Below are 24580 nucleotides of genomic sequence, written 5' to 3'. Positions count from 1 at the left end.
TTTTTCTAAGAGCCCAAAAACTACACTAACCACATGCCTTAGCGGCACAACCATAGCCATTAATTATCTTCAGAGCCAACCAAAGTGGAAGCTAATTCAACTAATTTCATCTGGTGGTTTTGAGGATGGCCAGGTACAAGCAGCCAGTAGCCTAGTAGCTAAGGTAGTTATGTAGCAACATTTTCGTAGCTAGTAATAAATAATATTGCTGTACATTTAGCTAGGTAACTAGCTATTTACCGTATTAGTCTGATCCACCGGCACTTCTTAGCATCTTGTTGGGAAACCGGTAAAACTATTTGCAATTACTTACTCCACTTGTATTTAGTAGACAATTGGACAATACAGAACACAATGTTTAATGGGATAAGTAGTTCATTTTCCCACTCAATCTCCGAAAGGTGCACAGTCTTGTACCCTTTACTTTTTTCCAATATATCAAAATTATGATAATGATTTCCAAGCTTTGAAGGTGATAGTTCAATTGATAGCTTTGCAGAATGATTGATCATTTCAAACATCCATAACGTGTTATGAAATACATACATACATACATACATCTTCTTCCGCTTCATCCAGGGCCGGGTCGCGGGGGCAGCAGTCTAAGCAGAGATGCCCAGCTCTTCCGGGGGGACACTGAGGCGTTCCCAGGCCAGCCGGGAGACATAGTCCCTCCAGCGTGTCCTAGGTCTTCCCCAGGGTCTCCTCCCGGTGGGACGGGACCGGAACACCTTCCCAGGAAGGCGTTCCGGAAGCATCCGAAGCAGATGCCCAAGCCAACTCAGCTGACCCCTCTTGATGTGGAGGAGCAGCGGCTCTACTCTGAGCTCCTCCCGGGTGACCAAGCTTCTCACCCTCTCTCTAAGGGATCGCCCAGCCACCCTGCGGAGAAAGCTCATTTGGGCCGCCTGTATCCAGGATCTTGTCCTTTTGGTCATGACCCAAAGCTCATGACCATAGGTGAGAGTAGGAACGTAGATAAACCGGTAAATCGAGAGCTTCGCCTTACGGCTCAGCTCTTTCTTCAGTACGACAGACCGATACATCGACCGCATTACTGCTGAGCCATAAGGACCCGGAGGAGCAACTCTGGCTGGGACCACTGCTACCTGTGCCGTATTCTTCATCTGTTCCTGCTACTCCCACTGATGCACTGGGGACCCGGCACTCAGAGGGGAAAGCGTGTCGCCATGTGCAGCATCGCCGTGTCAGGGCTGCTCCATCAGAGTCAGGAACAACTCCAACTAACTGGTGTGAGAAGAGAGAGCCTCGACACTTTCTCCTCCTCCTCCTTCTGCCATTGGTCAGGCGTGGGGAGCTGGCTGGCTCTGCCGTACAAGCGAAGTTGCACCTCACGGGTTGGGGGTAGTGTCCCTCGGGCACTTCCCCACCCTGTGTGGGATTGGTGGGGAGCTTATCATTTGGTTAAAATAAAGCAATGTTTATATCTTATTTATTCATGAGTGAGCCTTCATTGCAGACAGCTATGGTGCAATTAGTGAGCGGTCCTCCTCCTCTCGGTCTCTGCCTGAGTGGACGGCCCCAGCTCCATGAGTCCTCCTCATGTTGTCAGGTGCCTTGTGGCAGGTGCCTTGTACTCTGCCATACCACCCGCTGTAGCTGTGCCTTCCCCCTCCCTTTCGGGTTAGCCCCACCTTGGGTGAGGTGGCTGTTTTTGGACAGTCCCCTCATGGTGGCCTCTCAGTGTTACTCAGAATGGTGGTGTCTGTGTATGCTGCCGGCCTGGTGAGATCTAGCTCTGAGAAAGGGTCCCGCCTCCACCATTCTTTGGAGTATTCGAAACATCTCCTGCGAAGTTCGCAGCCCTGAGAGACGAGATTGCGAACCTTCTGGAGAAGGGGGCGGAGATGCTGGTCCCGTGGGAAAAGAGGCTGTACTCCCCTTACTTCCTTGTGCCCAAGAAGATGGGGGGGGATGAGCCCTATCTTGGATTTCTCCGTTTTGAACCAATGCATGTCCAAGAGGCCGTTTTGCCTCTTGATGCTGTCAGCTCACGCGGTGGTTCCGTTGGGGCCATTGCGCATGAGGGGCTTACAGCACTGGTTTGTTCATCTCAGACTGGACCCTGTGAATCATCAGCGACATTTGGTAGTGATCCCGAGCTCTCAAGAGACAGACCTCGAGTATTGGAGGAACCCACGCACTCTGTTGCGGGGTGTCCCCAAGGACTGGGTGACCGCACGTGTCCCCATGTTCACAGACATGTCTTTGACGGGCTGTGGTGGGACGTGCCAGACGCTGTATACGAGCTGTGTGGTCTCCATCGGAGTGCGGCATCAACTTTCAGGAGTTGGACACGATCAGGCGTTTGCTGCTACATTTCGCGCAGACCCTAAAGGCTCAGGACATGCTGGTGTGGTTGGACAATCACACTGCAATCGTGTACGTCAACATACAGGGTGGGGTCAGGTCTACCACCACAGGGCGTTGACGAATGCAAACGGCTTGATAGGGGCATTTCCTGTGTTGGGTCAGCTGCTGCGAGCTTGGCTCCTGAGAGGGCTAGGCTGATGTGGCGTGGTTTGGCTGAGGATGTCATCACAACCATTCAGACCATGAAAGTGGCCTGCACGTGGTCTGCAGAGTGTTTATGCTCTGGTGTGACAGCGTGGGGGTGGACCCCCTTTTCTGTGAAATGGGCAGAGTCCTGATGTTCCTGCAATTCCTAGTTGATAAACAGGAGTCACCTGTAGGCTTAAGGTGTACGCGTGTGCGATTTTGGCGTGTCATGAGGGTTTCATTGGAGTGTCTGTCTTTAGTCATCCTCTGGTGAAACGTTTATGACTGGGTCCCATCGTCTCAGACCGGTGGCCTGGAGGACATTACAAAAGTGGGATTTGGCTTTGGTTTTGGAGGCATTGTGTGATGCACCATTTCAGCCTATAGACCAGTTCTCATTGAGGATGCTGTCCTCAATAAAAAACAGAATGCAATGATGATTTATCCCTAGATTTAATTGAAAACAGTATAAAGACAACAATACGTAATGAAACAGAGACTTGCTCATTTTGACATTGATGCCAGCAACACGTTTAAAAAAAGTGGGGTATGTTTACCACTCTATTGCATCACCTCTTGTTTTAACATTACTCTGTAAGTGTTTGTGAACTGAGAGGTCCAATTATTTTGTTTTTGAAAGTGAAATGTATTCCAATTCTTGCTTGATAAAGGATTTCAGCTGCTCAACAGTTCTTATTTTTCATTTCATAATGTGCCAGATGTCATGACAGGTCTGGACTGCAGGCAGGCGTGTTTTGCACCCACACTCTTTTACTAAGGAGCCATGCTGTTGTAATTCGTGCAGCATGTGGTTTGGTATTGTCTTGCTGAAATAAGCCTACCCTGAAAAAGACGTTGCTCCAAAACCTGTATATATTGTTCAGCATTAAAAGTGCCTTCACAGATGCAAGTCAAATTGAAGTAGGCATATGTTTTTCAAGAAACAATAAAATGTCTCAGTTCCAACATTTTATATTTTGTCTTTGTACTATTTTCTTTTGAATATAGTGTTCTGTAAGCGGAGCCGGCCAAGAAGAGCGAATGTCTCGTAGTGAGTGAGAGACTGACTGACCAATCGACAGCCTGCCCACCCCTTTTAAAATAGCGCAGTGGTTAGAGAAGTGGACCTGTGAACTATAGGTCCCGACTTCAAATATCCTCGCAGGCGAAGCGAAGTATGCATTATGAATTATTACGTATAGGCGAAGACTTTGCTGGCTAAAACCTCCAGTATCTATATTATAGTAAGCCTGAAATAATTAAACAGTTAACGGTTATGTCGCAACTGTTTCAGGTGGATTTTCAAAGTATGCATCCGTGCATGCGTTTTGGGTCAGGATAGACAAACACATTTGTTGGCTACAACATACAATAGTTACGTTATAGTAAGCCTTAACTGAAACTGTATGCGGTTATATTGCGACTGTTTCTGGCATGGAAAAGGTCATCTTCAGTCTCGCTAGCAATTGCTCAATTCTTATGATTATTCCTAGGAAGTTAGTAGATACTAGTAAGCCTATTACTGGCTAATAAGCTGTTAAAACGGCTAGTGGCAAAAGCCATACAGTTCATAGACGCTATGGTGGAGGTAAACTTAATAAAAAACTTTAGTCAGTTCAACACAATCCTCAATGGAGTCTAGCAACTGCTGAAACATGTAGCGCCGTGGCGTTGTGGTTAAAGACAGTGCCTCTCATGTGGAACACCTAAGTTCAAATCTATTGAGAGCAACGATATTTATTAATTATTTCTGGTAGATTCCAGTTTGTTATCGTCACCTTTATTGTATAAATGTCATTCATTAATGAAAGAAAAAAGTATGTTGTTACAACGGCCAGTGGCAAAAGAGGATTTGTTCAGGATAGACACAGGAGTCTATACTGACACCTGGCAAATGTACAGCTATGTGGTGCTGTGGTGTAGTGGTTAACGACACAGCCTTTCATGTGGGTGACCTGGGTTTGTATCTTGAGGGGGCAACACTTTCTAATGTTATGCAGCATCCCAAATTTTTGGGAAACCGGGGTTGAAGTTTTGCTCATGGGTACTATTTTGCCAAGTGCTATAATCCTGGACAGTTGTGTATCACAGCGCAGTTGCAAAGCTGTCTTTGCGCTACTTCATGTATTTTTTGTAGAAGAGGCAGAGTATACTGAACAACAGATCACACTGAGAAGTTCTACGTACAGTGGGCAGAACAAGTATTTGATACACTGCCGATTCTGCAGGTTTTCCCACTTACAAAGCATGTAGAAGTCGGTGATTTTTATCATAGGTACTCTTCAAATGTGAGTGATAAAAATCCAGAAAATCACATGATTTTTAAGTAATTAATTTGCATTTTATTGCATGACATAAGTATTTGATACATCAGAAAAGCAGAACTTAATATTTGGTACAGAAATCTTTGTTTGCAATTACCGAGATCATACAATTCCTGTAGTTCTTGACCAGGATTGCACACACTGCAGCAGGGATTTTGGCCCACTCCTCCATACAGACTTTCTCAAGATCCTTCAGGTTTTGGGGCTGTCGCTGGGCAATATGGACTTTCAGCTCCCTCCAAAGATTTTCTATTGGGTTCAGGTCTGGAGACTGGCTAGGCCACTCCTGGACCTTGAGATGCTTCTTACGGAGCCACTCCTTAGTTGTTCTGGCTGTGTGTTTCGGGTTGTTGTCATGCTGGAAGACCCAGCCATGATCCATCTTCAATGCTCTTACTGAGGGAAGGAGGTTGTTGGCCAAGATCTTGCGATACATGGCCCCATCCATCCTCCCCTCAATACGGTGCAGTCGTCCTGTCCCCTTTGCAGAACAGCATCCCCAAAGAATGATGTTGCCACCTCCATGCTTCACGGTTGGGATGGTGTTCTTGGGGTTGTACTCATCCTTCTTCTTCCTCCAAACACTGCGAGTGGAGTTTAGACCAAAAAGCTATATTTTTGTCTCATCAGACCACATGACCTTCTCCCATTCCTCCTCTGGATCATCCAGATAGTCATTGGCAAACTTCAGACAGGCCTAGACATGCGCTGGCTTGAGCAGGGGGACCTTGCGTGCGCTGCAGGATTTTAATCCATGATGGCATAATGTGTTACTAATGGTTTTCTTTGAAACAGTGGTCCCAGCTCTCTTCAGGTCATTGACCAGGTCTTGCCTTGTAGTTATAGGCTCATCCCTCACCTTCCTCATAATCATTGATGCCCCATGAGGTGAGCTCTTGCATGGAGCCCCAGACCGAGGGAGATTGACCGTCATCTTGAACTTCTTCCATTTTCTAATAATTGCGCCAACAGTTGTTGCCTTCTCACCAAGCTGCTTGGCTATTGTCCTGTAGCCCATCCCAGCCTTGTGCAGGTCTACAATTTTTTCTTTACACAGCTCTCTGGTCTTGGCCATTGTGGAGATGTTGGAGTCTGTTTGATTGAGTGTGTGGACAGGTGTCTTTTATACAGGTAACGAGTTCAAACAGGTGCAGTTAATACAGGTAATGAGTGGAGAACAGGAGGGCTTCTTAAAGAAAAACTAACACCCCTCACATTTTTGCAAATATTTGATTATATATTTTCGTGTTACAACACTGAGGAAATGACACTTTGCTACAATGTAAAGTAGTGAGTGCACTACTGCTCTTCCAGTGACCAATATGAGAGTGTGAGGGCGATAACACCAAATTTAACACACTTGCTCCCAATTCCCACCTGAGACCTTGTAACACTAACCAGTCACATGACACCAGGGAGGGAAAATGGCCAATTTGGACATTTTCACTTAGGGGTGTATTCACTTTTGTTGCCAGCAGTTTAGACATTAATGGCTGTGTGCAAATGTACACTGTTATACAAGCTGTACACTCACTAATTTACATTGTAGCAAAGTATCATTTCTTCAGTGAAAAGATATAATCAAATATTTACAGAAATGTGAGGGGTGTTCTCACTTTTGTGAGACACTGTATCCACTAAAGGGTGCACCGCGTATTACCAGTAGTGCACATACCATAATTTGAGGTCAAGTGATGTAGTGATTTACAGACCGGTTGTTTTCAGAAACGGACAAAAACAAAATTTTGTGAATAATATAACTCCATAGGAATTAGAATTTGCATAAATGGTGTTTCCAGTAACATTTGTTTTACATTAATATATTAATATACATGTTATACATATAATAATATTTATTTATAGTATTCCATTATAATATTTCTTTTTACTTTAAATCATTATTTCTTCATTAAACTTTAGATGCTAATTTAAATGTGTAAAATATTGGTGGGTGTGTAGAGGAAGTAGGCGCAGGCTTGGACGAGGGTCTGTAAACAGGTAATTTATTCTGAATTGGTACTCACAAACGAACACGCTAAAGTTTGACAGTACAAACAATAACCCAAAATGACTGGGAGGAAAGGATCAAACTAAATACACATACTAACAAGGCAACAGGACACAGGTGCGTGGAAACACAGGAGAGATTGTTGGAACTGATTAACTGAGGGAAGACAGGAAGGAAGGACCAAATATGGACATGGGAAGCAACAAAAGACCAGGAGAGGGCATGACAGGACAAGACAAAGCAGAGCTGCAAACAGTCCCATTCGGCTGTGACCGTAACAAAATGTCACGTCTGTCTTTGGATAAAATTGTCTGAAAAGCCAATAAATCTTTTGTTTCTTTTTGATAGCCAACATGTATTAACCTTAAAATGATGCAAGAGTTTAGTGCCAAACTAAAGATTGGTATTGATAATATACACTGCACCAAAAAATTAAGGGAACACATAATCATCACAGTATTACACCAAGTAAATTAAAGAAATCTCTAGAGACGCCATGGTGAACGTTATGCTGCCTGCAACATCATCCGGCATGACAGGTTTGGCGGTGGGTCATTGATGGTCTGGGGAGGCAAGTCCTTGGAGGGTCGCACAGACCTCCACGTGCTAGCCAACGGTACCTTGTCTGCTGTTAGGTACCGGGATGAAATCCTCAGACCCATCGTTAGACCTTCCGCTGGTGCAGTAGGCCCTAGATTCCATCTGGTGCAGGACAATGCCCAGCCTCATGTGGACAGTGTGTGAATCGATACCACTGACTGGCCCTTATGTTCCCCAGAACTGAATCCAATTGAGAACCTCTGAGACGTTATGTATCGGTGCATCCGACGCAGCCAAGTAGTGCCACGGACTGTCCACGGACTGTCCAAGAGCTCACTGATGCCCTGATCCAGTTCTGGGAGGAGATCCCCCAGAACACCATCGGCCATCTCATCAGGACATTGTCGGTAGTGCATACAGGCACGTGGGGGACATACACACTACTGAGTTGCCGTAATGAAATTAATGCAAGTTGGAATGGCCTGGGATTTCAGTTGTTTACTTAGATTTTTGGTGTAAATGTGAATCCAGCCCACAATTGGTTGGGGATTTTGGTTTCTATTGACCGTTATTATGTCTTTTTGTTATCAACGAATTACACAATGCACAGTAAAGATTTTGATCTTCAACATATTTTCTTCATCAAGACCCGATGTGTTATTTAAGTGGTCCCAATAATTTTACAGCTCTTGGCATTAGGTTCCGATACTCTGGGCTAACTCACTGCCATCACATGATCGTTTATCCAGTGTTTCTCAACTCTGCTCCTGGGCGCCCCCCTGCCCTGCATGTTTTGGATCTCTCCCTGCTCTGTCACACCTGATTCAAAAGATCAGCTCACTATCAGTGTACATTTTCTCTTACAGGCCCAATGGTTGTTTTTTTAGACAAAGCCTTTGAACATGTGAAGGCTTGGTCTAAAGGTAAATATGCAGTAAACAAATAGTTAATGCCTTCATGGCTTTTCGTCAGTCCATGGCGGGGCCTGTGTCCGTGACGGTGCCTGAGGATTTTTTTATGCAGATCGAAATTGGAGCCTCAGTCTGAATATGAGGATTTTTTCATATTGTTCTATGCTGAATAGCTATTTTCTTAGTCAATTTAGCTTTGAGGTACTACTTGCACTGTTTTGCCATACGTCTGGTCCTATTGCAAGAGGATAGTGATGATCACAGCAATGTTTTTTATCCTTTTCCTTGTTAAAATAGATTTAGTTCAGGTAATCACCTAATCAGTACCTCATTAAGTAAAATGAGGTGTGCCTGTTTTGTACACGAATGGAATGTGTGCCATACATGTAGACATGCTGATTTATGAAAAATTAGGAGTGGTCTCTTAATTTTTTCCAGAGCTGTATTTTTTCAATTCAAAAGAATCCTGATAGAACTCCTGAGTCTGATTGAGAATTTGAACTCCTACTTGATTAAATATAAAACATTTTGAGTATACTGCAAGTTAAGCTGAAAAGCCTAAAGATTACTGTGAAATGAAACTAACAAGTTTAAGTTTAAAGTCTACCTGAAGATGATCAGATTCCAGCCTCTGGAGAGCTTGCTTATCCTTCAATGGCAAAAGGACTTCATAGATTATAAAATCTACTGTATTCTGCTGTCCTGTTTGAATTTGGCGTAGGATAAGTGATTGTTTTTCTAGAATAATCTCCTGCTTCATTAGTATTTGCCAAATTAGCTCTGAAAAAATGTCAAGTGGCCTTTCAGTTTAGCAAATCCACCCCAACCCTCTACCAGCTCGTACTAAGACATGAACATGTTAAGTTTATATAATGTGCTCACCAGAAATGATTAGTTGAGCACATAAGTGCTATTCGTCTACAGAATGCTTCTGCACTGGCTTCTTTTGTCAAATGGAAAAGCAGCACCCTTTCTGTGGCAGACAGGGCAAATTAAATAAATAATTTCCTGGGTGTTGAAATTCTACACAGCTCACTTAATGTTCATGTGAGAAAAGAGATGCAAATCTTAATATTTCCAAAAAATTATTTGCTAAATTTTCCAGAATTTGAATATATTTCAAATATGAATTTTAACCCCACACTGAACATACCATTACATTCTAAACAGTAAAATGTTTACTTAATGTTTAATTATATTTCATAGTAAATGTTCCCTTATGGGTAGAAACTGGATGGAGGCCTCTGATGATCATGACTGAGAGGAGGAGAGACAGGAAAGATGTGTCCATCCTTGGCGACAGATGTACACATCCTCCCCATCTCTCCCTGGTGTGTCTGGTAGCTTCTTCAAATGTCTTGTAGTGGTGACATCTGCTGGGGCCAAGGACTAGTATGGACTTCTGTGAATAAAAAATAATATTTTGATTAAAACGGGTGGAACGTCAAAAGTGCATACTCACATACACAAGACTAAAAACATACACTGAACAAAATGATAAACACAACACTTTTGTTTTTGCCCCTATTTATCATGAGCTGAACTAAAAGATCTAAGACTTTCTCTATGTACACAAAAGGCCTATTTCTCTCAAATATTGTTCACAAATCAGTCTAAATCTGTGTTAGTGAGCACTTCTCCTTTGCCGAGATAATCCATCCACCTCACAGGTGTGGCATATCAATATGCTGATTAAACAGCATGATTATTGCACAAGTGTGCCTCAGGCTGGCCACAATAAAAGGCCACTCTAAAATCTGCAGTTCCATCACACAGCATAATGCCACAGATGTGAGCAGGAGTTTGGGTTGTCTGCCCGTATGCTTCCCTCACTATGTGAAAACTGGCTATAAGTTGTACCTTAAAGTTTGAGAGTTTTTTTCCCCTTTAGATTTAAGCCTCGTTGGGGGGTGCAACCTTAAGGATGCCGTATGGAGGGTAATGGGTCGGTTTTTGAGATTTTTATTACATTTTTGAGGATTTTCCCAAAACAAATCTCCTGCAATTTACCCTTTTACAATACTGAATTCAGTCTGCATTTAAATTTTCACATCTTCACATCAATTAGTGCACCTGTTCATTTAGCTGCTGTGCAGAGGAATCTGATGTCATCAAAAGCCTCTGGGAGTGATGTGGAGGCAATAATGAAAAGGTGGCTGCAGCTGACCAGGACGAAGGTAGAAGGAGACAAGAAATGAATAGTGACACGTCTGGCATGATGGACTTTGGAAGAGGTGTTGAGGTTATGAAGTGTGACATGGTATAGTTTGTGCCAGCTGATGGAGTGAGACATGGGGAGGGTGCGTCCATCCGATGTTGAGGATTAAAATGTTCGGTTTATCATCCCAGCTCTATAGTCTATAGACTTACTTGGGAAAATATTACTTACTCTGGAAATTGTCATTTTAGCTATTATACACTGATCAGCCATAACATTATGGGGTGTTCATAACATTGTGGGGTGTTCCCAGTTTGCAGTGGTCAGTACCTGTCAAATGTGATCCTAGGAAGGAAAAGTGGTGAACCGGTGACAGGATCATGGGCGGCCAAGACTCATTGATGCACATGGGGAGCGAAGGCTGGCCTGTGTGGTCAGACCAACAGATGAGCTACTGTAGATCAAATTGCTGAAAAAGCAATTAATGCTAATAATGCTGGTACTGATAGAAAGGTGTCAGAACACACAGAGCATTGCAGTTTGTTGCATATAGGACTGCGTAGCCGCAGACCAGTCAGGGTGCCCAGGCTGACCCCTGTCCACTGCCGAAAGCCCCTACAATGGGCATGTGAGTATCACAACTGGACCTCGCACTGGAAGAAGGTGGCCTAGTCTGATTAATCATGTTTCCTTTTACATCACTTGGATGGCAGGGTGAGTGTGCGTCGCATACCTGGAGAACACATGGCACCAGGATGCACTATGGGAAGAAGGTAAGCCGGCGAAGGCCATTCCCTGATGGCATTGGCCTCTTTCAGCAGGATAATGCGCACTGCCACAAAGCAAAAATGGTTCAGGAATGGTTTGAGGAACACAAGAACGAGTTCAAGGTGTGGACTTGGCCTCCAAATTCCCCAGATCACAATCCAATCCATCTGTGGGATATGCTGGACAAACAAGTCCGATCCATGGAGACCCCACCTTACAAATTACAGGACTTAAAGGATCTGCTGCTAATGTCTTGGTGCCAGATACCACAGCACACCTTCAGCACACAATATTAGGTAGGTGGTCATAATGTTATGTACTGTATATGTTTAAGATATAATGCAATTGAGTTTATTAACATACTAAAATGTATGGACTTAATTTGCACTATTAACTATAATAAACTCTCTCAACAGTCTCTTGAACAGTATATTTTATTTCTTGCCAGACAGCAGTTTCCAGCAGCCTGCAGGGCTTTTTCACCTCAGTTTCCTGTTAGAATGACTGTTTAACCTTTTCACACGTAAGTTCCAAATATCTCTTCCAGGCACCCCAGCGTGAGTTTTTTTGCGCGTGATTTCAGTGTTAGCTCTGAGTTCTAGAATGTGATTATGACGTCACAGGATTGACCTGCAGCTCCATTCGCTGCAGTTTACCAGAACCACGCTGTTTGCTATATATTTCGTTCTTTTTTTTATTTTGACCAGTCAATTTAAAATTATATTTCTATATGACAACCAGCAATAACATAGGTAAATCATTTTAAAAACACTAACTAAATAATACATTGACAATACAACTTCTGCAGTGTAGAATTTACTTGAGCTAGCCATTAGCCAGCGTGTTTCTTTCAATGCATCAACTAATGTACTACTGTAGTGGCTAAAAGCACATTATCTGCAAAGCATGGCACTCGTGTAAATTGTAATATTATGTTAAACAGTGCTTAGCCCATTTAACACAGTAGCCGATTTCATTTAGCCTACCCCAGTGCAATATGCAGAGAAAATATTTTTCTAAAAAACTTTTCAGTTGATGTTGGTAGGTTAGAACTGAAGTACTTAGCCGATGCATTGACTTTAGCTAGGTTGGGTATAGCTAAGGTTAACCTTATGGTCTGTCAACTTTTATGAAATCGTTAAGATTATTTGGGACACGAGAATTTGCTGAACGACTTCCGGACATGGCTATGCATTCGTGACTACGGATCTTTTTCCGACACAATGGTGAGTATTGTATAATTGCATAAACTGTAAACAGAAATGTGTTGGTTTTCGTTATGGTCTTCATGTCGATGTATGTATAGCCAATAACATTGTGATCAAGAGGCGGTCTGAATTCAGTGTCCTTGTGCATAGTTTTCTTGGAATTAAAAACAGTAAGAAAAGGCGTTAACTGTATTGAGGACACTGCATACGAGTATTCCACTGAAAAAAAACTTTATTTACAATTCCTCTAACTGGAATATAAATAACGCACAAAGTTAGAAATACAGTACTGTGAAAAAGTCTTATGCCCCCGAAAGACTAACTAAATACATTTTACAATAACAATTTATTTGGGTACTAAGACACTTACTAGAAGACAAAACATGCACAGCAGTAAAAAAGACCACACAAAACAGAACAAGGAATATAATTGCTCAATAGTGCTTGAGAGTGTGGTACTCCCCAAAGCATGGTGTAACACATAGGGATGTGTCACAAGGTACACACATGTACTTTGTTAACTTCCTCAGCTTCCTGCTCCTGGTCCCGGACAGACATACTTTGCAGTGCCTCCTTGTTCGGCTGCCTTGGGCATCTGTCTGAGGCATTTCAGCTGGGAAATGTCGTGCAGTGAGGCGCAGGGGGTTGTCGCCAGAAGGCCGGCCTCCTGTGGGTGGACGGCGAGGGATGTGATGCTCCTCCAGCAGCTCTCTCATGAGGTTCTCCCGATATTTCTGGTATGTGATAACCTCACCTATACGTGTGACAGAGTTGAAGATAATGAGTGAGAGTTACATTATGCAATTATATTGACATTTGTGTATACCCAATTACAAAGAAACAACTTGTTCAGTTGTTATCTTACCGGTCAGATGGCGATGTACAATATGGCTGTTGAAGAGTGCAGTGTCCACAAGATGGAAAAATATCTTCTTGTACCACTTGGTGGTTTTGCGGGCACACTCCACAAAGCTGTTGACCATGTCAACCCTATCAACAGCTCCCATCTTTTTATTGTACTCCTGCACACAGTCAGGTTTCACCTTCCTCTCTCCTGTCAGGTGGTCGACCCTTCCGGTTTCTGACATGGTGGCCGTATGGACAGTGGAGAGGACATGAACATCCCTCTTGTCATGCCACTTCACAGCTAGCTGTTTCCCATTGTCCAAGAATTCAACCTCCCCTTTCTGCATCTTCCTGCTGCTGAATCTTGGCATCCCCTTCCTGTTACTCCTGACTGTGCCACAGGCCCCAGTGTTGTTAGACAAGAGATGTTGAAACAGAGTTGGACTGCTGTACCAGTTGTCAACATAAAGTGTGTGGCCCTTGCCAAGGTGAGGAGCCAACATGGTCATTACCACTGATCCAGACACACCAAGACCCTCATAATTCTGGATGTCAGTAGTGGACCCTGTGTATATTATAATGTCTTGAACAAATCCTGTCTTGACATCACACAGAAGAAAGAATTTGACCCCGAACCTGTGCCTTTTGGAGGGAATATACTGTCGAAAGGACAACCTACCCTTCCACAGCATTAGGGATTCGTCGATGCACAGATCTTTGTAGGGGACAAAGACCTGACCAAATGCTTGTGTCAGTCCTGATAGAACTCTCCTTATTTTGTGCAAGGGATCTTGGAGGTTTGCTGTGGCGTTGTTGGCAAAGTGCAGGCATCGTAGGAGGACTAAGAAGCGGTCTTGGGAAAAGAGTGTTGCAAAGAAGGGTGTCGCTAACATGGGATCTGAACTCCAATATTCCCTCAGGGAGTTCTTCCTCACTATTCCCATGAGGAGGACAGCTACCAAGAAGGTATACATTTCATTAACAGATGTTGACACCCACTTGACAAGCTTCCCCCTTACTCCTGGCTCTGTCTTCTCCTGCAGCTCCAGTGCATAGCGGTTGGTCTCCTCCACTATGTCTCCAACCAGCTGCTCTGTCATAAAGAGCTTGAAGCACTCTGCCTCAGTGGGAGATGGCAAACTGGTTTGCACTCCTGACTGGCCCTCGTCAAAGGCAATGGCAGGGACAGGGGGGGTAAAATGACTGTTGTCCTTCCAGTGGCTGCTGCTGACTTCCATCACATCACCCACAAGTGGCCTGCCTCCATCCTCATCACCATTTTCCATGAGGATTTGGGTGGTTACCTCAGGGTTCTCCATAGCCACAAGATTAGGGGGTAGCTCCTGGTCACTGTCAGAGTCTGACGCCTCACTCTGATATTCTGACTCATTGTCAGAATTAAAAAAACAACTCAACTATGTCTTCATTTGTTAGCTGTCTCCGTTTGAAAGACATTGTATTTCCCCCAAAAAATGTAGTAGCTAGGTAAATTAGATTAGAGAATAACTAATGAGCGACTGTCAGCGGTGATGTTATTTTCATGAATGAGTACCGGCGCGAAAAGTACTGGCACGCGTCACTTGTATCAATAAAACAAGCTTACTATCTGATAATGATTTGTGTGGTAATAATTTCTTTATTTATGTTATTATACTCATGTTTTAAGTGCATATGACAAATAATTAATTCCGATTCTTGCATACTTAAGAGGTCGGTGTAAATAGTTTGTTTCAAGGTTATAGTGATGAGTGAGCTATTTTAGATAAATACGGTCTGAGTGCGTGGCCATTTCTGTTTACATTGCAATGCAGTATGGGAGTCGTAAGGTCAACCCAACCTAAGACAATCAAAAAGGAGCTGATTCACCAATATGTCCAGAAGGCAAGCAAATGGAAATGACTGGGGCTGACCGTCCGTTCAATTAGGATAACCAATCTACATACATACATACTCTTCCGCTTACCATTATATATGGTTGATTCGCATAAACGAACATAGCAGCGCCAACAAACGTTAGCTACTTTCGGGTTACTAACATCTATGGATTTATTTGCCCAATGATTTTGACCAGGCGTCAGCTCACCGGGATATGGTAAGTTGTTGCTAACATCATTCGTTTTAGTGTGAGGCGTATTATGAGTTTTGATTTTTTTAGATTCATCTTTGTCAATGAACAAGTACAATACTAAGAAATACAGTTAGCGTCTAACCAGCAGTGCAAACAAGAGGTCAGAAACTTTACAAGTGGGATGTATACATGTGCAATGCAGGCAATGCAGTACAAAAGTAGTGCTGTAATACTGTTTTAGTTTGAGCCATCGGTTCGCTACTAGATCTGCCAATTGAGCTATTGTTAGTGAACCCAAACAAACTGACTGGATTAACCCCACGTTAGCTACATGCATTGAGTGGCATTCAGACGGTTGACATGAACAGTCACTTTGCCAGATAAGGAACACGACATACAGTGCATTGCAAGCTTCTCTCTATGACTCGAATTCAAAGCTGCAAAAGCTGGTTGATGTGTAGCTAGCTAGCAAACGCCAGTTAACCGCTAGCTAACAAAGTGTGACAGCGAAAATGAAGATCACAGTTTTCCCAGGATGGCAAATCTGTCTGAAAGACTGGTAAATGTAAATGACCATCAGGTCTTAAGAGTTACTCACCTTTCTTTATCTTCGGTTGATAAAAAGCATAGCAGCGCCCTCAACGGGTAACGTAACTTCTAGTAAGGTTTTACAAAATTATTTTGACAACTTGTCAGCTCTTTCAGGAAATGGTTAGATGCTCTATAGAAGTCGCTAATATCATTCGTTTTTGTGTGTTATGTTTATTGTAGAAAATATAACTGCTAGTGTTGGCTGCCTGTTGGTACATAATTAACCTTTTTTTAATGCTTGCTACCTGGTTAATATCATATTGTGGTCTTGAAACAATTACAATCAGGAAATAAAGTTATAAACGCTGTTTGAGCTAAATGTGAGTAAATAACAGCGCGGTCTGACCAGCCATTGTTACGTCACTCGTACCTAGGCGTTCTAATGGTGCGTTCTAAACAACACGTTCTAATCACACCGGTGTGATCGTACGCTCCAGGGACCACTCTAGATTGATCACACCGGTGTGATCGTACGCGTCAAAGGGTTAAAGTCCAAGTAAGCATTTTCACGTTTTAGTCTTTATAGCCCAGGTGTCTGACACCTCCACCTTGGTTCAGCAATGTACAGAATATTAAGATAACAGTGCAAAATATCTGAAATAACAGAAACAAATGCAGTATTGGAAAGAAATGGTCAAGGTGTTATACTTTGTCCGATTCTATTTTACTTGTAATAAACAAGATTGACTTTATCTGCAACAGCTCATGTCTTGTGTTTTAATACAGCTTATTTTCATTAGGTTGCTAGTTTATTTTAGCCACATATAAGGTCGGTGTGGCCCTCTGCGTATGGCTCACTTCTGGACCAGGGACTTAGACAGGAATTCAGCCATACCTTTTTACAATATGTGGGCCAGACTTAATGTGTGAGCTAGATGGCCCAGGTTTGGGCCACACCTCTTAGAATGAGTAATTTACAGTGTGTAGGCCAATTCGATGCCAGGACCTTTAATTGTTATGGCAGTGCAGTATGTGTGCCAGAGTTGGGCCGGGGAACTAGGCATATAGTGGGCCAGCAAAACAGAAAGTATGTGGCCCACTTATACTGTTGGCCAGAGTAATTTTGCTGTCTGGCTTAGTGACAAACACTGGGGCTTTCCTTCATGCCAAGTTATTTAGTGTTTCCCATATATTACACATAAACAATAGCTAAGTAGCCTATGTAAAGTTGGTAATTAGATAATCTGACATCACTGTCACAGTGCTGAATCCAGTATTAGTTTAGGTCTTATGTGACAGCACACCTTTTTCATATAAGTTATGTTAATATTTTATCTTCCACAACCAAGGATGCAAACATTTTTCAATTATTGTTGATCAGGAGATTGAACTAAATTCTATGATCAAGGCTTGCTTTGAAATTTCAACCCATTCTAATCCATGCTAAAGGGCTGAGTCTTGCATCGGTGTAATACCATGTGATTAATGAAATCCGAAACCTCGTTTGATCACGTGCATTTTCCAAAGCCTCTTGTAAAATGTAGGCTTCTAGGGTTGTTCGGTGCCTGAGACTTTCAAACAAGTCCAGTAACTAAACAGTTGGTTGTGTCTCCAACTTTCAGTCATTAATTTGCTGTAGTGTGAGATCAAATCCAGATCATGTTTAACTTTCTGAATGCAAACGATACTGTTTATTCTTTTTTAAATAATTTGTTTTATTTTGTGTATCGTATGACACTCTTGACTTAATAATACAAAACATTAGAACGGATGCATAGCTGAAAAGGCAAGAATGTGAGAATTGTAATTTCCCTTCGCAAAGCGCAAGCTTAACCACTGCATCACTTAGTCATGTAGAATACTATGGAAAAGACGTCGATATAAACAATAAACGTGATATTTATTATTTATTCCTGACCAGCAGGTGACACAACTGTGCACAATTATTGGTGATGGTGGCTGATAATAGGGGGTCATATTTTTTTAGCTACGTTGCTAACCAACTACCTGAAAATATTAATATTAATTATGACAGAAATCAGGAATGGGGCTCATGTCACATGTCACTACTTTTCAGGAGAGCCGTTTGTAAGAAGAAAAACATTTTCTGGTATATTTTGTATTTTTTGCAGAAATGCCTTTTTGAAGGTGACTTATTTACACTTCGCACACTAGTTTGTTATTATGAATAAAATGTAAAACTCAAAAATACTGGGATTTTCCTGCTAGAGATTGGCTGAGGTAATGAAGTGGCTGGACATGCTGACATACTGAGTTCTGATTGGTCTGTCAAGTCACCGGCTTCTGTCATAACAAGACTACTTGGTCTGCCGGGATTTTCAAACATAGACAAGTGCGAACGCGTTGCTAGAGCTCTCAAACCATATCACAGCCCTGATTTTAGCTGACGTTGTCAACAATTCTGCGTGGTAACAAGTTGTGAGAGAATACTTTCTGAAGGAAAAAATTGCCATGACCGTCGCTGACTCGGAAGAGCATAGTAAACACAGTCAACAAATCATATGTAATCAGGGGATATTCCATCTGCCATACAACATTCCTACTGTAGATGTATACGTGTAAATCTATTTGCTATCTAATTCCTTTTCATAAAGTTGTCAAAGTCCTTTGCATTGCTAGTTATCTAGTTATAGCTACTGATGTTAGCTAGCTAGGTAATGATGTTAACTTACCAGCTAGCTAGCATTTCCTGGTTTGTAGCTTGATCATTGGGTAGCTAGCTTTTCTTCACAAAAGTGAAGAAGTCACTTAGTTTGATAATAAGCTACCTGATTGACTGGTATTCATACACTCTTTCTGATTTTGATGCGGACAACCCAGTCCATCAATACAGTAAGACTGGTAAACAGCTGCTAAGCCACTTTACCTTTCCCTGTACTGTTTATACCTGCTGTAAGAAGTGCATGTGAATTATTTGTAATTGCATTTAATTTTATATGGTATGTGTTTATTAGAGACCAACCAGTCTAGGTTAGCACAAGGCCAGGGTGTCCACATTTGAATACTTAAATAGCTGGGTAGGTTTATGGCCTAGAGGGTGTGAGCTACGCTGAATGGGCGTGAACATAGAACAGCTCTCTGGCAAGTGTGAATCCTTCATGTCTTTTTTCTCAGCATTCAGTAGAGCAGATTATCAACTTTTAAAGCTGCATATCTTTCCCACAACGTTATCAAACATATTACAATGTATTATATAACATTACAAAGCTCTGAATCTGGACCTCCATACAATTAAAAAAATGATAGGACCCCATTCCTAAATTATGTCACAATTTTGGAAATAATAATTAATTACATGCTAGCTAACATTTTTATGTCACTAATAACATCGATGTCTTGGTCAAATGATTACTCGGTACAAGAGGATATACTTCAAAACTTCTGTTGGATATGCCAATAATAGAGGATTCTAAACAAAACATCGACCTAAGGACGTGTTTTACAAAAAGACCAGGCAAAAGTAGCAGAAAGATGTTTAGCTTTACATAGCTATTCAGCTGGCTAGATCTATACAGTTGATAATGATTCTAGAAAATGTAGAAATAATTTACAAATATAGCAGTCGTCACATACTTCACCTCTAAACAGCATGGATAAATGCATTCTTTGTTAGGCGAATGAAGAGGTGACAGTGGTGGCACAATTCAGCTGTGCAGCAGCTGGATGAACAGTGTCACGTCAGGTCTTAAAATAGTTGTTGCACTGCAAACCCGAAAATCTGAATAAAAATGGAAATGAAGAAAAATTTGTCAATTATACAGAACATATGCCAGTTTTATGTCTTAACACAGTTGTTGTGCTTTGCAACAAGTTACATTTTATATACTTCATGGCAATGTATAAAATCTGTTTTTCTTAGAATGCTTCCTGATGTTGTAGATACAAACCTACTATCGTTTTGGTTCAGAAATCTGGTTACAAATCTACAAACCACTCATTTTCACAATCACACCATGAAAAATAAATTACTAATTTAGATGCATTATAATGTTTCTAAGAAATATCTCCCTATTACAAAAAAAGTATATAAAACAATGTCTCAAACAATTTTTAAAACAAACCAACGCCCTTGGCTACATCTGTAAAACCCAGAAGAGAGAGTACTGCACAAATGACAAAAAACAACGTTGACATCTTCTAAAACTAGGCTGAAAATCTTTACATTTTCTTCTGCCTTTTATTAATCTTTTAATAATCTTTCAGCCCTCTTTACCATGTTTTATTTGTGCCATTTCCTTTAAATGTGCACTTTTCTTTTGATATTTTGTTTTTTATGCTACATTTATTTTTAGTATGCCTGATGTTTTTCATGCCTAATAATATAAAGAACTTGAATTGCTTCTATCTATGAAACGGGCTATACAAATAAAAATGCCTTCTCTTGCCTTCCTTTGTTGGTACTGCCTGTTAATGACAGTTGCTGCATAGAGCATTGGTATTTTTCACAGATGCAAAGAAATATGATATTGGTGCCTGTTCAAGCAATGTTTTAAACAAGTGTGTAAGCAAAAAAGTGTATTTGTTCATAAATAATTACTATGTTAATTCAGAACAAATCCCCTCTCCCCCAGGTATGTAAAATTGTAATTTGAATGCCAATAATAATATTTCTGAAATTTCATTGGGACCTAATAAGACTGAAATATACAATTTTAAATATGATTGTTGAAAATTGATCACACCCATGTGGTGTTGTTGTGCGTGACAGTACTTATCTCATGCTGGTACAAAAATAGTGCTCTTTTGCTATTTAGTTTGCCTGATGGAGATATGTTCATGTACTCCAACGTACAGATTCAACATAGCTCGGTGGAACAAAGCACTTATGGATAACACCAGATTCTATATATTATGGAATCATTCATCCCACTTTCACCATTGTTGCCAACAACCACCAGCATTAACATTTTGAAAGGCTAAAATTATTTGACATTTTAACATCAGTTAGCCTATATGTAGAAGCAGTGTTTTATAAGGTAAAGATTGCTAGGCACAGATCTCAGTAGTCAGCTTCTTAACCCTTTATCACATACAATCACAAGATGTGATTACACAAGAGTGGTCCCTGATGTGTAAGATCACACAGATGTGATTAGAATGTATCATTAGAACACTTAGTTTTGCATGATGCAACAATGTGGTCATTCTGTTAGTCACTCACATTTAGCTCAACCAGTCTTTACACCTTCTACTCAGTATGTCCAGTTCAGTTCATAACGTAGATGTTCAAACTTTTACAATCAATCAAATTTAAATAAATCAAATTGATTTTATGAAGCCCTTTTTACATGAGCAGTTCTCACAAAGCACTTTTATAGATACCCAGCCTGAAACCCAAAAGAGAAAGCAACAAGAGTTAATGAACAGTGGCTAGGAAAAACTGCCTAGTACTGTAGGGTCCAAACATAGAAAGAAACCTAGAGAGGGACCAGACTCTGAAAGGTGGCCACTCCCATTCTGGGTCATGTCAATGTTTTTTCAGTGATCAGATGACAAGTAGGTCAATAAATGCAAGTGGGCTCTAACCAGAGTTATTAAACAGAATCCAATAACCAGCATAACCAGCTGGGCAAGGACAGGACACCAGGAAAGTTATAGAGAGCATTCTTAGGATTCACAAGGATACCTAAGCATACTTTTCAGACTGACTCTTTACCCCTGTTCACATTTACTAATGCAACGGAACCACTCAGACTGAAATTCATCAGTCCAATTGATTCTATAGGGGCTTTTTTATAACAGCAGTGTTTGTAAAAAATGCCCAGTCTAAAAACCCAAAAGAGCAACCAACAACTAGAGTTGATGCACAGTGGCTAAAAGAAAACTCTCTAGTCCCCCAAAACATAGACTATTGCAGTGTCGTAATTATGGATGGAGACAGCATGTGTGGGCAGATGGAAAGACACAATTTCCTTGTCCTGAAGGTGGCATAATAACTAGTTGTCCTCTCTTGGGTTTGGGGTTGAGTACAGTCCTCCCAGTGGAATGCATTACCCCCAGGCTAAACATAATCATAGATTATAACCTTGCTTTGTGGTAAAGAACCAAAAGACATATGCTGCGTCTTCTGACAGCATAAGCCATGACAAAGGACATTCTCATCACAGGAAAGATCAGCTAGATAATCTCACATGATTTTGTGGAAAATACGAATAGCATTTGATAAGGCTGAGAGAGCCAAAACACTCAGCAGAACAATTTCCAGTTAGCAGATGATTCCTGGCAACTAATTGGCACATCTGGCTCAGCCTCAATTACAGCCTGTGCTATGCGTGCCAAAAGTGGGCCAAGCATGGGATATGATTTTGTTTTTATCACAGCACGCCAAGTTTGGACCAGTTGTGGCTTGTGATATGTTGCCCACATTTGTTTAACCAAATTTGTGAAATTCAGAAATGGGGTCTTATCGCAACATTTTAGTTTGTCTTTTTTTTAATACATTTTATAAAGGTCCAGATTCAGAGCTTTGTAATGGCGATACAATACAATGCTGTTTGATAAAAGTAAATGTTTGATTATGGGTGTAATGATTGCAGTGTGTTGCGGGAGTAAGGAACCAGGTGCAGGCAGAGGTAGTCGGTGTAGATCTTTAATTTAAACAAAAGTAACACTGAGCACAAAACAACAAAAGAAAAGGCTGACTTCAGCAGCAAAACGGAGGTACACAAATCTCTAAAGGTACTTACATTAAACAGCAACACACACACACACACACACACACACACACACACACACACACACACACACACACACACACACACACACACACACACACACACACACACACACACACACACACGACAATAACAATGATCCACACTGTGGGGAGCAGAGGGGAAACATTCAAACACTTATAAATTAGTAGATAGGGACCTGGTGTGCATGATTAAGACATGTGACAAAACAAGTCTGGGTTAAGTCAAGTGTGAAAAGACAAAACAAGTCTTTTCACACTTGCCAGAGAGCTGGTCATTGTTTACGCCCATTCAACAAAGGTCACACCCTCTTAGGCCTTAATGCCACCCAGCTATTTAAGTATTCAAATGGGGACACTGTCCTTGTGCTAAACTGTTCTGGTTGGTCTCTAATAAACACATACTATATCAGACCAAAAAAGTAACAGTATTATTTACAAAAGTATATCAAATCATCAGGCAAAGCTAGATACAGAACGAAAATGCTAGAACCAGGATATGTTAGCTAGCTGGCAAGTTAACGTTGTTACCTAGCTTGCTTTCGTACATTAACAGTAATGTCAGTAGCTATTGCTAGATAGCTAGCAATAGAAAACACTTTTACAACTTTCTGAAAAGAAACAAAGAAATTATCTGTAGCTAGTTAGCAACTGTTAGACTTACATGTAGGTCTGTCGACTTTGTTGACTCTGTATGTTTTCGCATAGTTCACGCTCAAGGTGTTCTGTACTCCAAGAAACTATACATCACTTCATGTCTCTGTCATGGATGCCATGGTTGCCCTTTATTTGTTAATGTAATCTGTAGACAGTTGTTATATACAAGACGAGCCAGCGTTTTCTTTTCGGCCACCTCCACATTTGCAATGAAATGCCTGCATGTTGTCCATTTCCTTCTCATACAGTACGCTGCTTGCCCAGGAAATTCCACTGATTTCATCACATGGTCAACTTCCTCAGTGACAACAACACAGTACATCTCAGTTCCTTCATCATCACTTTCATCAGAAGAATCTACAAAGTCTTATTCTCTGACAATGTTTTGAGCAGTATCGGAGTCTGGGATTTCCTCATCGTTGTCCGATTTATCTTCTGAGTCAGAGAGGGTAATTTTCCTCCAGAAGGTCTTCTCTAACAACTTGTGCCCACTCTGATTTGCCTTGACCAACTAAATTCAGGGCAGTGATGTGGTGTACAGCTCTAGCAACTCATTTGCAGTTATCCATGTTTGAATATCCTGGGGTCGCAATGATTTACTGACCAAGTAGTTGTGTTATGACAGAAGCCTGTGACCTGGCAGACCAATCAGAACTCAGTATGTCAGCATGTCCAGCGCCTTCCTTATCTCAGCCAATCATCTAGCAAGAAAAGCCCTGTATTTTCCACTGGTTGAAGAAAGGTTTGCATTTTAAATTTTATTCATATTTACACTTCGCATACTAGATTGTTATGAAGTCACATGAAAGTTCACATATTCAAGAAGGCATTTCTGCAAAAATAAATGTCCCAGAACATGTTTTTATTCTGTCTGTAAAGTAGTGACATGCGACATACGCCTCAGTTTCTGAATACTGTCACATTTGACTCCTCTCCCAATTACATGATCTCTCATGAACCCACCACAGCGGGTTCATGAGAGATCGATAAACAACTCTGCATCTGATCAAACTGCTAATTCAACCATGTGTGTTCCCCCACCACATGTGTTAGAGGAGAGGACATTTCCTGGCCAACTACCATAATTGAGATTGCATGTACCTGAAGCACAAGACAAGGCCACCGTGTACACTCCTCCACCCTGGGCTGCGCTGAACCAATTTACACAGCTTTGTTGCAGGATCCCCAGGCACTGTTGCTATGCTGAGACCAGCATTCAACCTCTTGGCCAAAATGACATAGCTGTACTGCTAGGCAGGCCACTTAACCACTCACGGGCTCCTACTCATTACGTTTAATTAAGCCTTAAATTGAACATCAGTTTTC

The 24580-nt window shown here is 41.6% G+C and overlaps 1 long non-coding RNA gene across 2 annotated transcripts; it reads right to left on the bottom strand.

The window, feature by feature from the left end:
- Positions 1 to 9447: 9447 nt before the first annotated feature.
- On the bottom strand, positions 9448 to 23439 carry LOC105029837. 2 transcript variants are annotated; one of them, XR_829531.2, is made up of 3 exons: positions 23262 to 23439; positions 19482 to 19621; positions 9448 to 9705 (listed from the first exon to the last, which is right to left on the bottom strand). It is a non-coding gene; the product is annotated as an uncharacterized LOC105029837 (long non-coding RNA). The 2 variants fall into 2 exon arrangements; XR_004576471.1 differs by lacking the exons at positions 19482 to 19621; positions 23262 to 23439 and adding exons at positions 10377 to 10465; positions 10792 to 10820.
- Between the last annotated feature and the right edge of the window lie 1141 nt (positions 23440 to 24580).

This window comes from Esox lucius, chromosome 11, assembly GCF_011004845.1.
Source record: "Esox lucius isolate fEsoLuc1 chromosome 11, fEsoLuc1.pri, whole genome shotgun sequence".
In the NCBI taxonomy this organism is placed as follows: Eukaryota; Metazoa; Chordata; class Actinopteri; order Esociformes; family Esocidae; genus Esox; species Esox lucius.
Note: the sequence above shows the minus strand (reverse complement) of the source record. Positions and strands in the feature narration are given on the sequence as shown.